The sequence below is a fragment of the Pteronotus mesoamericanus genome, unplaced genomic scaffold (genome assembly GCF_021234165.1).
Source record: "Pteronotus mesoamericanus isolate MK-2021 breed Mesoamerican mustached bat unplaced genomic scaffold, CSHL_Meso_final contig_20, whole genome shotgun sequence".
Taxonomy (NCBI): Eukaryota; Metazoa; Chordata; class Mammalia; order Chiroptera; family Mormoopidae; genus Pteronotus; species Pteronotus mesoamericanus.
The window spans coordinates 25,282,216-25,294,779 of record NW_026555085.1 but is presented as its reverse complement, the minus strand read 5'-3'; the positions used below and the strand labels follow the sequence as shown (position 1 = coordinate 25,294,779).

At 38.3% G+C, this 12,564-nt stretch overlaps 1 pseudogene; it reads left to right on the top strand.

Moving 5' to 3' along the window:
• Positions 1-6,406: 6,406 nt before the first annotated feature.
• LOC129066842 (glyceraldehyde-3-phosphate dehydrogenase-like) lies at positions 6,407-7,431 on the top strand (annotated as a pseudogene).
• Positions 7,432-12,564: the final 5,133 nt, after the last annotated feature.

The following is a 12,564-nucleotide window of genomic DNA, read 5'->3' as shown; positions in this document are numbered from 1 at the left end:
CTTGGCCAGATGGCCCTAGTCTTCAGCTGAGTAGATATTTTTCAGGAATAGTCAGACATCAGCTATAAGAGAATTATGTCTAGCTCTCCACAGGGTTCCCCGGAAGTGCCTTTCCTTGATTTGAGAAGAGAAAAGCACTCTCTTTATGCCTGCTCCACGTCACTAGGGAAAGAGAGACTCAAAACTCACTAAGAACCCTGCCAAAAAAAAAAAGAGGTCATCTTTAAGACTACAACTCCACCTTTCTCTACCATTAGTGAAGTAGAGGAGCTAACAGCTGCCTGACTGGATTTTGAACATCTTCTCAGAAGTCTTTCATGATGGTTTAATACCTCACTCCCAAGTGCAGAGCAGCTGGCCACGAATGCTTGGGGCTACAGCTGAAAGTGAAATTGATGTAGGTCCATTTAAATCATGCCACCTGTGAGAACACAGACATTACAGATAATCCTTCTTCCATAGGAAAGCCCTTGAAAGACCCTTTGAAATGATTCTCAAGGCTCTTTAGAGTTTTCAGGTCATTCGCATCTATTATGGTATTTGAAATTCCTCTGTAATGTAGGGTGCTAAATTGAGGACCCCATAGAGGTAGAAAGTTCTGTACAGAAAGTCATTCTGATCACAAATCCAGGGCCCAAACATAAGCTGAAATATTTTGAAGCAGGTGGAACTGTTTAGTCAAACAATTAAAAGCCCAGCTATTGAAGAAGATACTGTCACCCTATCTACCAAATTATGAAGGGCCCTTGAAAAAAAACAACCACCTCCCCAGTCTATTGTAGTGATTCTTATTGGAGATGCCTAAGTATGCATTTTCTTGGAAAAAGTTTTTCAGATGATATGCTTTTCTGATATAGACCCCTCCTACTTCCTTTCACTTCTGTCTTCCCTACCATCTCCACCCTATACCTTCCTCAAGAAACACTACTCTCATAGGTCTCAGAAAAATTGTCATAGTGGATTGAGACAGTTAACTGAAAAAAAAGAGAGAGAGAGAGAAAGATAAAATAGTATTTGCAACCCAGTAACAACTAGTTCTTTGGACACATAGCCTATATTTACTTACTAATATGTAGTGTAGAACCAAAAAAAAAAGGCGAGAATCCATGCTATGGTTATTTATCATGATATACTTAACTACCAAACACTTCTCAAAGTATTACATAAAGTAGACCAAAGATAAAGAGGTAGCTGCTTGTGACCTTTCTCTTGTCCTTAGATTTAATTTCCTTTTGTTTTTCTCTTTCAATTTTTTTCCTGTCAAGTTGCAGCATTAAAAGAGATTGAATAAAGCAATCCTAGGGAATAATTTAGGTGTAAACAATTTTATTTGACTTAGGGATTCTTTAACACACAAATCTTAGCTCAGTCAGAATATTTAGAACACATGGTCTCTGCCGCAGAAGACCCAGAGAGAGAACGAGGAAGGGTAATTTTTATTTATTTATTTTGTGTGTGTGTGTGCAGTAGAGTATATCAAGTTGTGGGAAAAGACAGGTAAAAGGTAACGATGTCAGTGATTATGCATTATGTGTAGAAGATATATAAGAAATTTAGTAGATGGCAGTGTGTTGCCGATCTAACAAAAATGTAAGATAAGTGTCATTGGCCCTGGAACTAGGCAACAAGCAGAAACTCAATGGGCCTAGAAACATGGTTGGTGAGAGTTTAAAGGAGGTGAGGAAAATATTATATAGTGGTGGAAAATTTTGCAGAACTGATTGATACCTGTGGTCATATGGAACACAGAAAGGATGTCTTAATGAAGTCACAGATCTGACTGAGGAGACTGCCAGACAGAGCGTAGAAAGTACCTACTTGCTTCCAGGTAGCTATGACAACATACTAGAAAAAACAGACGCACTTTTATTTTATTTTATTTTGTTTTATTTTATTTTATTTTATTTTATTTTATTTTATTTTATTTTATTTTTAATCCTTACCCGAGAATTTTAGAAAGAGAGAACAAGAGTGAGAGAAAAAGAGAGAACCATCAATATGTTGTCTCCCATGGTTGAATTCACAACCTAGATTTGTGCTCAGACCTGGGATTCAACCCACAACATTTTGATGTATGGGAAAATGCTCCAACCAACTGAGCCACCCAGCTAGAGAATGGTAGATGAACTTTTGAAAGAACTATTAACTTTTCAAGCAGAAATTAGAAAAAATATGAGCAAGCCAGGACTCACATGGTTTGAAAATAATAATTGTTTAATATCCCCAGTCTCTCCCAGCATAATATCCTCAAGGACATAGCTTCAAGGCAAAGATCAAACCTAGGACACTACCAGTAAAGGATGACTTCAGGATAAAGATTTCAAGGCATAGCTATAAGACCATTTGTTAAGATCTGAGAAATATTTGAGTATGTCTAGGAGGAGTTCTAAGAATCTTGAAGACATGCTTCAAAGAACTTCTCAGTTAAGCATTAGGGCTTTTTAGAATCCTAAGGGCATTGTCCTATAGCAGTCTCAGAGAAAGTCAAAGGTAGAGGAAGAGACTAAGAAAGAAAATATTGGTGTGGTTTTGCCCAAAGCAGTTTATCCTAAATTAATATCTAAGAAATTCAAGAAGTTTATAAAATAATTTTATTTGCTTGGACTGAACAGGAAAGAGACACTTCCAAATAAAAAGTGAACTTTTCCCTGATCAGTGCGGCTCAGTTGGTTGGGCATTGTCCTGCAAGGTGAAAGGCCACTGGTTCAGTTCCCAGTCAGGGCTCATGCCTGGGGTAGCAGGTTCAGTCCCTGGTCCAGGCATTTATGCAAGGCAACCTATCAATGTTTCTCTCCCTCCCTTTCTCCCTATATTCTCTTGTCTCTAAAAATAAATAAATTAAATATTTTAATAAATCAATAAATAAAAAGATAACTTTGGATCTTAACCTTCTATGAGAAGGAAGCAGGTTGAGAAAGCTACTCAGCTTCAAACATGGGATACATAGAAAAGAAAGGATAATTTTGATCAAACTAAAAGCCTAGAAAGCAGAGTCAAGAGCTGTGAGAAAACCTCCCCATGAAGTAGAACTGGGCCATGATCACAGAGCAGCAATATGTAGTCAGTGGATTTTAGAATGTCTATGATCTAGTGACAGCATATTCCTTTTTGAATGTGAATGTCTATTGGGGAGATCTTATCTCTGAGCCAACATTGTACATTGGGGATATATGGCAATGATAACATTTCTAGAGGTAGTTGGTCTTCAAATAGAAAGTAACTGTACTTGAGGATCCACACTTAAGGAGTTGCACCTGCACCTGACCTTGGAGCTGATAGCAGGGGTTGGCCAGATAGTAGCAAATCCTAGGTTTGCAGGCTGTAAAGACTTTGCTACAACTACTGAACACTGTCTTTATAGCAGGAAAGCAGTCATAGATCATCTACAAATTCATGGCATGACTGTGTCCCAATAAAACTTTGTTTATGAAAATAGGTGGTGGGCCATAGCTTGGCAACCCCTGATGTAATGGGATGAGATTTTGGTGATCTAAACTGGATTATTTTGCATGTGAGAGGAATATAAATAATTTGTGACTAAACAGTAGCAGATTAAAGATGGCCACAAATTCTTTGACACTCTTCCCTGAGGATTTGGACAGACTGCTGTGATACAGCAGAAGTGACACCGTACCAGTTTCCTCCCCTCTAAGACTAGCAGCTTCCACTTTCTATCTCTGAGAACTTTCATTCCTGGAGCCCTGGGCCATCATGTAAGAATTCCAATTACCTTCTGGAGAGACCATGTGAAGACTCTCAGACTACCTGGTGAGGGAGAAGGTCCAGTGGAGCCATAGTGGTCAAGATACCAAGCATGTGAGTGAAATTATCTTGGAATCCCCACAGGTCTAGTTAAATACTATAAGTGACCCCAGTCAACACTACAGGGAGCAGAAGAATCACCCAAGCAGGATCTGCCCAAATTCCTGACCCACAAAATCACAAGTTATGATAAAGCAGATGTTCTTTAAGCCACTAAGTTTTGGGATATTTTGTTACACATTAATAGATAGAACATACACAAACTCACATGCACGCGCGCACGCACACACACACACTAATATTAGGACCAGTTTAGGAATTTTGAAGAATTTAAGTTTGTATCTTTCTCCTTTTTTTATGATTTAGTATATTTTTCAGGTTTTTAAAAATAAGCCTGAAATTTTTCCCTGTTGAAATAGCAGTTGAGAGGCAAATCTCAAATCTATTTGATTACATGCCAGTACTCAAATAAAGAGGAATGGCATGGTCAAAATGACCTGCAAGAGAGAGCAATTATCTTTGCTGACCTAAGAGAAAGGACATGCAAGAGGCTGACATAGGAGCTTTATCAGAACCAAGAGGAAAGTTGATTAGGATTTGGCGGTGAAGATGAAAGAAAAGAGGTGGCGAAGATGAAAGAGGCAGATATTTTTTAATGTTATCCCAAAATAGGTACTTGGTCTCCTCCTCTTTTGCATTTACATTCATAAAGATGTGAAAAGGCCACAAGAATTACACCCAATGGCAACAAGACTGTATATCCATTTTTCTGCTTCCATCCTAAACCTAAGGAATCAGTGAATATAAGAACAGAAACATGTTTGCCTTCCATCAGACTCATGGGGCCAATGTTTGTGGGTTTTTTCCAAAATAGATTATTTTATTCTAATAGTCTTTAAATATGAGAGCGTTCCTAAAACATAGTCCACCCGCTCTTAATCTATGACAGCCCCTACTTCCACCCCCATTTAGCTTTTCAAACACAGATGCCAAACTGGAAGTTTTTTTACAGCTATTAAGTATTTTGGCTATATACTATTAAAGGTCACAGGCTGCCTCATAATGGATACTTCAGGGACATATCATTTTCTCCAAGGTCACTTTTTGGGGTGAGGGGGCAAGGGAAGTCACAATTCTCTTCAACAACATGTCTAGTACCCCTCTTAATGTATCCTAATAAGCCGTCTGGAATACTTGTCATTTAAGTCATTTGCATTCTAAGACATTAACTTTTAAAGGCAAATACTCAATCCGATTTACAACATCCCAATATCTTTAAATGTTTCATTTCTTTTTCTTTTTATTATTTTTCCAATCTGCCTTCACACAGCAACAACAGGTAGCTTATTGATGTGCCCTGGAAATTTAAATTCTTGGTTTGATTCTCCAGAAAGAGAGAGATGAGACAGCTTAATGAAGGACAACAGAACACATAAGAGAAACTAATGAAAAGAACATGATGATGCCCCAAAGGTGCCCAACACATTGTGAATTCCATTATAAACAAAATCTGATTATTTTTACTTTCTTATCAGATGCATCCGCTGAGCTTGTCTTTCATTCCTGCTGCAGGAAATTCTTTACTGACACTGAATTGAAGAAATGGTTATTTTCCCCAACTGCCAGTTTTGTGTTTCTAGAAAGATGACTTTCAACATGCAAATTGGATGCATCAAAATCATTCTGATGCAAGACCAGAGCTTCACAACTCTTTTTACAATTTTGAAATGAGTTTGCTGCCCAAAGGAAAACATAGGACACACAAAAGCTGAAGAAATAGCTTAGAAATTTCTTTTTGTCTGATGAACTGCTTTTATTAAAGAGTTTACTCTTTTTTTCCCAGTTTTGAATCGAAGTTTCTAACAATGGATGAAAGGTGAAAAGGCAAAAGAAAAGAATCTGACAAACTTGTAACCACAGAAGTATCCAGACTCAAACAATAGGAAGGGATAATAAACCAGGAAAGATGTTACTGACATAATAATGATAGCAAATAATTACATCATCCCTACCGCATGCCAGCACTACTGTAAGCCCTTTTTGTATAGTAACTCCTATAATCTTCACAACAGGAGTAATTTTAATTTTCATTTTACAGATGAGGAAATTGAACCACCAAAGAAGATTAAGTAAATTAAATTGCCCACATGGTAGAGGCAGGATATAAACACAGGCAACTCTGACTCCAACTAAAACTGTCCTGTAGGTCTGGAAGAGAGAAACCCCATCCTTCCTTATGTCTCTAAAAGTGTTCAGAGTTTCTAAAGGGTAGTGAAAGAAATGTTTCCCAGGGTAGGCTGGTGTGTGGGGAATGATAAAAACAGCAATGTTGACTGAAGTCTCATAAATCCTCTACCAAGAATTCCATAAGCACAACAATGGTCTGATTTCAAACATCCCCCCTGCTATTTTAATAGACCAAGGTGTTTAGATATATTTCTTTCAAGTTTACAGACAATATATTTGGTGGGGTTGGGAGAGATCTAGAAAGAACATTTCTATGTTTCAGTGGTAAATGTATTTTTGGTTGACATAGGAATCTTCGTCACTGAGAGTTGATAGGGCCCCCATGAAAGTTATTCAGACTCTCTGCTCCTCCCATTTGACAAGCAGCCATGTGTAGTGCCCGCTGTGACCCTGAGACATGAGGGTGAAGGTCGGAGTGAGTGGATTTGCCCATATTGGGCACCTGGTCACCAGGGCTGCTTTTAACTCTGACCAAGCGGATATTGTCACCATCAATGACCTCTTAATTGATCTCAACTATGTATTCTATAAGTTCCAGTATTATTCTACCCATGGAAAGTTCAAAGGCTCAGTCAAAGATGAGAAAAGGAACTTTGTCATTAATGGAAAGCCTATCTCCATCTTCCAGGAGCAAGGTCATAACACCAAGTAGATGATGCTGGTACTAAATGTGGAATCCACTGATTCCACTGGTGTCTTCACTACCTTGGAGAAGGCTGGGGCTCACTTGAAGGGTAAAGCCAAGAGAGTCATCATCTCTGTCCCTTCTGCAGGTGCCCCTATGTTTGTCGTAGGTATGAAACATGACAAGTATGACAACTCCCTTAAGATTGTCAACAATGCCTCCTGCACTATCAACTGCTTGACCCCCCCAAGTCAAGGTCATCCATGACAACTTTGGCATCACAGAGGGACTCATGACCACAGTCCATGCCATCACTGCCACCCAGGAGATTGTGGATGGTCCCTCTGGGAAGCTGTGGCTAGTGGCCAAGGGGCTTCCCAGAACACCATCCCTGCTTCTATTGGCATTGCCAAGGCTGTGCGCAAGATCATCCCTGAACAGAATGAAAGGTTCACTGGCATGACCTTCTGTGTCCCCTCCCTCAATGTGTCAGTCATAGATCTGAGCTGTCACCTGGAGAAAGCTGTCAAATACAATGACATCAAGAAGATAGAGAAAGAGGCATTAGAGGGCTCCCTCAAGGGCATCCTGGATTATACTGAGGACCAGGTTATTTCCTACAACTTTAATAGTGACATCCACTCCTTCACCTTTGATTCTGGGGCTGGCATTGCCCTCAGTGACCACTTTGTCAAGCTCATTTTCTGGTATGACAATGAATTTGGCTATAACAACAGGGTGGTGGACCTTATGGTACAGATGGCCTCCAAAGATTAAGAGCCCCCTGGACCACCAGCCCCAGCAAGAGGAAGAGAGGCACGCAGCTGCTTCAGAGTCCTTGCCCCAAGTTGTTCCCCAACACACTGAGAATCTCCTGGCCTCAACAGTTCCTACCCCAGACCCTCTGAAGAAGGGGAGTGGCTTAGGGAACCCTACTTTGTCATGAACCATCAATAGAGTTCACTGTACTCACAAAAAAGAAAGTCATTTAATATCCCACACATCCACTGAGTTATCATGTAAAAGCCGTAAGTCATCAGGGAAGAGTAAATATGCAAACTTGTGTACCACAGTTGGGGCTTTTCTCAACATGATGAGCTTAGAAAAATGTCTGCCTGAATAGATTTTTTGTTTTCATGGCTAAAGAGAAATCAAAAATTACCCTGAAAGGAAAACACACTCTCATCTATCCTTTCACATGGCAAGTTTTTTCCCAGGATTTCATTTGTTTCAAATTGCTACTTTTCTGGGAAGGAAAGGTATGGAATCTAATAATGCACTGTTGGAAATAATGCTCATTTCACTTAAAAAAAATCAAGGACATATTTCTCTGCCTTAAATTAATCTTATTACAGAATATTACAGCCTCTTGGAATTTTAAATATGGATTATTCATTTACCTCAAACGTTCTACTTATTCCTTCAGAAGCCCCCTGGGTTCTTTGGAGAGAAAAGAACTCAACATTGATTGACTCTCTACTCAGGGTGAGATACCATGCTGGACATATCACTTGTGAGATAATTTTGTTCCCATAAAATATTACTATTCTCAGTTTGCATTTAGGAAAAGAGACACACAAGTAATAATTTTTTCCAAGATCATGTAGGTGTCACAAATGGAATTCAGCTCACGGTTCTCTGATAGCATGGCTGAAGCTCTTCCCACAGCAGCACGCTGCCTTCCTTTAAAACACACACCAGCCAACTGGCATGTCCCTTCCCCAGTCACAGCAGGGAGATGAAATGGAGGTTGCAAAGAAGGCTGGGAAATGGCAGCTGCTGCAAACTGCATCCTTGGCTTCCTCAAGAACCAAGGCAGTCTGGAAAAAGCATTAAATGCCATGTAACATTAGGGCTGACACTGCTCTTCCCCATGCTGTTTATGCTCAAGGCATAAGTGAGTTTTTGTACCTGTGGGAATTTGGATAATTGTTCAAAAATATTTAGTCTCTTTCCCCCACGTCCAGGGAGGTGTATCCTCATTTAATTAATGAAGGGCTTGGTCATATGACACACTTTAGCCAATTCTCATTGTAAGCAGAATTGATATTAGCAGATTTGACACAGTAGAGAATTCAAAGGTACTCACGTGGTTGGGTTTGCTTTTGGCTTCCAGAATCACTCTGAGAAGCTTATGGTCTAGCTAGAAAATAAGAGACACATAAATCCCCCATAATGTGTAGCCAAGATTAAAAGAAAACCATGTTATTTTGAACTATTGAGAGCTGGGTTGGTTTTTGTATTTTAAAAAAAGAAGAAGAAAAATAAGAAGAAGAAGAGGAAGAAGAAGAAGCTGATTGACCCATTATTTCAATCTAACCCACTGAGATTTACCTCTCAAAAACTCCTCATTAACTTCAGCTATTTTATGAAACTGAATTTTGCATTGCAGGATAATAGTCTAAGGTAACAGGTTCTGGGCCACTATTCTCAGACACTAACCTTGCCACAGAGGTGATTTAAAATATATATAGATAGATGATGTTAGATAGATAGTTACGATAGATAGAAAGATATAGATAGATAGATAGATAGATAGATAGATAGATAGATAGATAGATAGATGATAGATAGATAGATGATAGATAGATGACAGAAAGACAAACAATAACAAAATTGTAGATGAGGTGGTATAGTGGGTTTTATGTATATGCTTATGTGTATGTGGTTTTAACAAAAGATACAGCATTGATACAAACAATATCTGCCTCATTTTTGTGAATAATGTGCTTTGCTTCAAAATTTTAAGAACCACACTGGATGATAACTAGTATGTTTATGATATTCTTGTGAAGAAATATTCAAATGATGTAGAGCTTTCTTTATCTTAAAGTATCCTTATACCATTTAATGAATTTTTATCTCTTGTATTTATAGAACCCCTTCCCACCCAAGAGCTCAGGTGCTATTTAAGTTCTCTCTTGGTTCTTAAATGCATTTTAAAATAGAAAGCCACTTACCAGTCAATGTATGTAGGGATATCCAAGGCACATCTGGGACAATCATTGTCCTGTTTTGCCTCATTTTATTGCTCTCTGCCAATCTGATGTCATTTCTCCAAAATGGCCAGAGAAAATTCCACTTCCCTTACATAATGGTAAGTAGGCTAAACCTTACATTGTGTTTATTTTAACTGCAATTTCACTAGATTTGTCTATGATTCACTACAGGTTACAATTTTTATAAATCCATGTGTAAGAAATAAATCATTATTTAATCTTCCTCTTACCTCTCTTTTGGATGGAGAACTTACTAAGGTGTAGTCTACAGGGATTCATGCTTAGAGCTCACTTTGTGACTAAGAAAAATCTTTAAAAACACTTTGGGAATAACATTCTAATTATGGCTGTGTTAATTCTCAGATATGCAAGGATTACAAAATAGTGGGAGAATAGGTGAAATGAAACAAAACTTTGACTAAGATAAAGATGATCTGGCCCTTTTCTCAACAGCCTGCCATTTCTACTCATCAGATAGTGCTTTCTCTCTTTTTCTAATCTATTTCTTGCCATCCATTCTTCTGTAATTGCCAACATTTCACTCCAGGCTTTCACTTTTGCTACACAACATTTGTCAGTGTTTTCATGCTTATATAGTACATGGCTCAAAAAAAAAAATCATCATTAGCTGGATTTTTACAGAGATAACTCCATGCCAGCTATGTTATAGCAAATCTATCATTTCTAAAAACAGGATGTTAACGTATAGGGCAAAAAAGAACAAAAGAAAAATATCCTCAAAATTCTACCTCCTTATTTTTTATTTTTCCTCCACACAGAGCAATATTTATCATATCTAAAGTCCAATGACTGATTCATCATTAAGACATTTTCAGAAGACTTTACAAAAAGATTTTTAAAAATTGTTTACAAGATTAAGAATATATTTTAATAAAACAAAAACTATTTTTAAAAAGATGATTCATCACTGTGATACAAATGTAAAGAATACTTGCCTAGAAGTCAAAAGACTTTGGTTGATATTGGTCTACTCAAAGTTTTGACTTTGGGTAAGGTGCTTACCTTTACTAAAAGTGTGTTTTCTTTTATAATATGAATATAATACCAGTGATGCCAACGTCATAGAATTTCTGGGAGTCATAAATGAAAGAATGCCAGGATTAATCTATATTTAAATAGTATCAGAAATGTTTAAAAATCAGTTAAAATGCTCTTGCTGGTATGGCTCAGTGGAATGAGTGCTGGCCTGTGAACCAAAGGGTTTCTGGTTCAATTCCCAATCAGGGCATACACCTGGGGTGCAGGCAAGGTCCCCAGTAGGGGGCGTGTGAGGAGCAAACACACATTGATGCTTCTCTCCCTTTCTTCCTCCTTTCCCCTCTGTCTAAAAATAAATAAAAGTTTTTAAAAATTTAAAAATCAGTTATAAATCAGGATTAAGAAAAATATGAAAAGAAATAATGATTTACTTATATTTAGAGATACTCAGTTCTGACATATACCATTATTTAGGCTACTTAATATTGATTTTAAGGATGGTTTATTAAGTGTACTGTGTTTCACTATAGAGTTTTAGAATTCATAGTTTGAGAAATCCCTACAGGGGGCTGAGGTAGGCTGAGAAATGACCTCTCTCCCCCAAAGATATCCATTTCCTAATCCCTTAACTGGTAAATGTTACTTTATTTGGGCAAAAATTGGTCTTTGCAGGTGCAATTAAATTAAAGAGCTTGAGATGGAGAAATTACCCTAGATTATCTGGATGGACCCAAAATGCAATCACAAGTATCCTTGTTAGTGGAGGCAAAAGGAGATTTTACACACAGAGAAGAGCAGAAGTCAATGTGATCACAGAGACAAAGCTGGGACTAATGAAGCTACAAGCCAAGGAGTGCTGGCAGCCACCAAATGCTGGGAGAGGCAAGGAACGGAGTCTCTTTATCATACCTGGAAGGAGAGCATGGTTCTGCTGATCCCTTGATTTTGGCCCAGTGACATTGATTGCAGATTTCTGGACTCCAGAATGATGAGAGAATGATTTTGTTGTTGTTATTTTAAGCTACTAAATTTTTAGTAATTTGTTACAGCAGGCTTAGAAATTAACATAGGTATATTAGCCCTACCATTATCAGATATCCTTGTATAAGAGGCAAGAAAAGCCTGGTTTATACAAAGCATGACTTCATAATAAATCAGTTATGTAAAGCAACAGGCAGAGTAGGTGCTCATTAAGTATAAGTCTCTGTTCTCCTATTCTATGGAAAAGTATTCAAACAAGTCTTACTAAATGACTGCCCTTTACTCAGAATTTACCATAAGCCAAGCACTTCTTAAAATGTTAATTGTACATTAAATTTATTTCATTCTCACAATAACACTCCTACCCCATTTTTTTAGATGAGGACACTAAGACACTGAGGCTACTTAACTCGCCCAGGTCACGCAGTAATTGGCAGAGCCAGAACTCCAATCCAGGCATTCTGGCCCAGAATCAATTTTTATCCACTATCAACACTGCGTCCCAAGTGTAGCAGAGCAAGACACAAGTGTGACTCTCAAAGGAATTACAATCAAGAGACATTGATATAAAAACAATGTACTTTATCAGTTTACCTATTTTATAATATATTCAGTTTTCACCCATAGCCACACTTCTTTGGGAATTCACTCAGCCCAGAGCCATGAGGATACCAGGGCAGTGACACCTCCTGGCCTCAGGACGCACCACAACATGTCTGCTCTGTCTGTCCCAGGGAGTCAAGGTGCAGAGATAATGGATCTGCCCAGAATGCCATATGGCATATTTTACAGCCCTCATTAATGGGACCAGAAGCCTGTCCTGTATCAGTATAGTCAACAGTGTCTTTCATTCATGCAATCAACAGATGGTTATTGAGTGAAGAACACTCTCCTAGAGCTCCTGCAGGTGAGGCAGAAGTGAACACTCCCTGCCCTGAAGGAACCAACAAT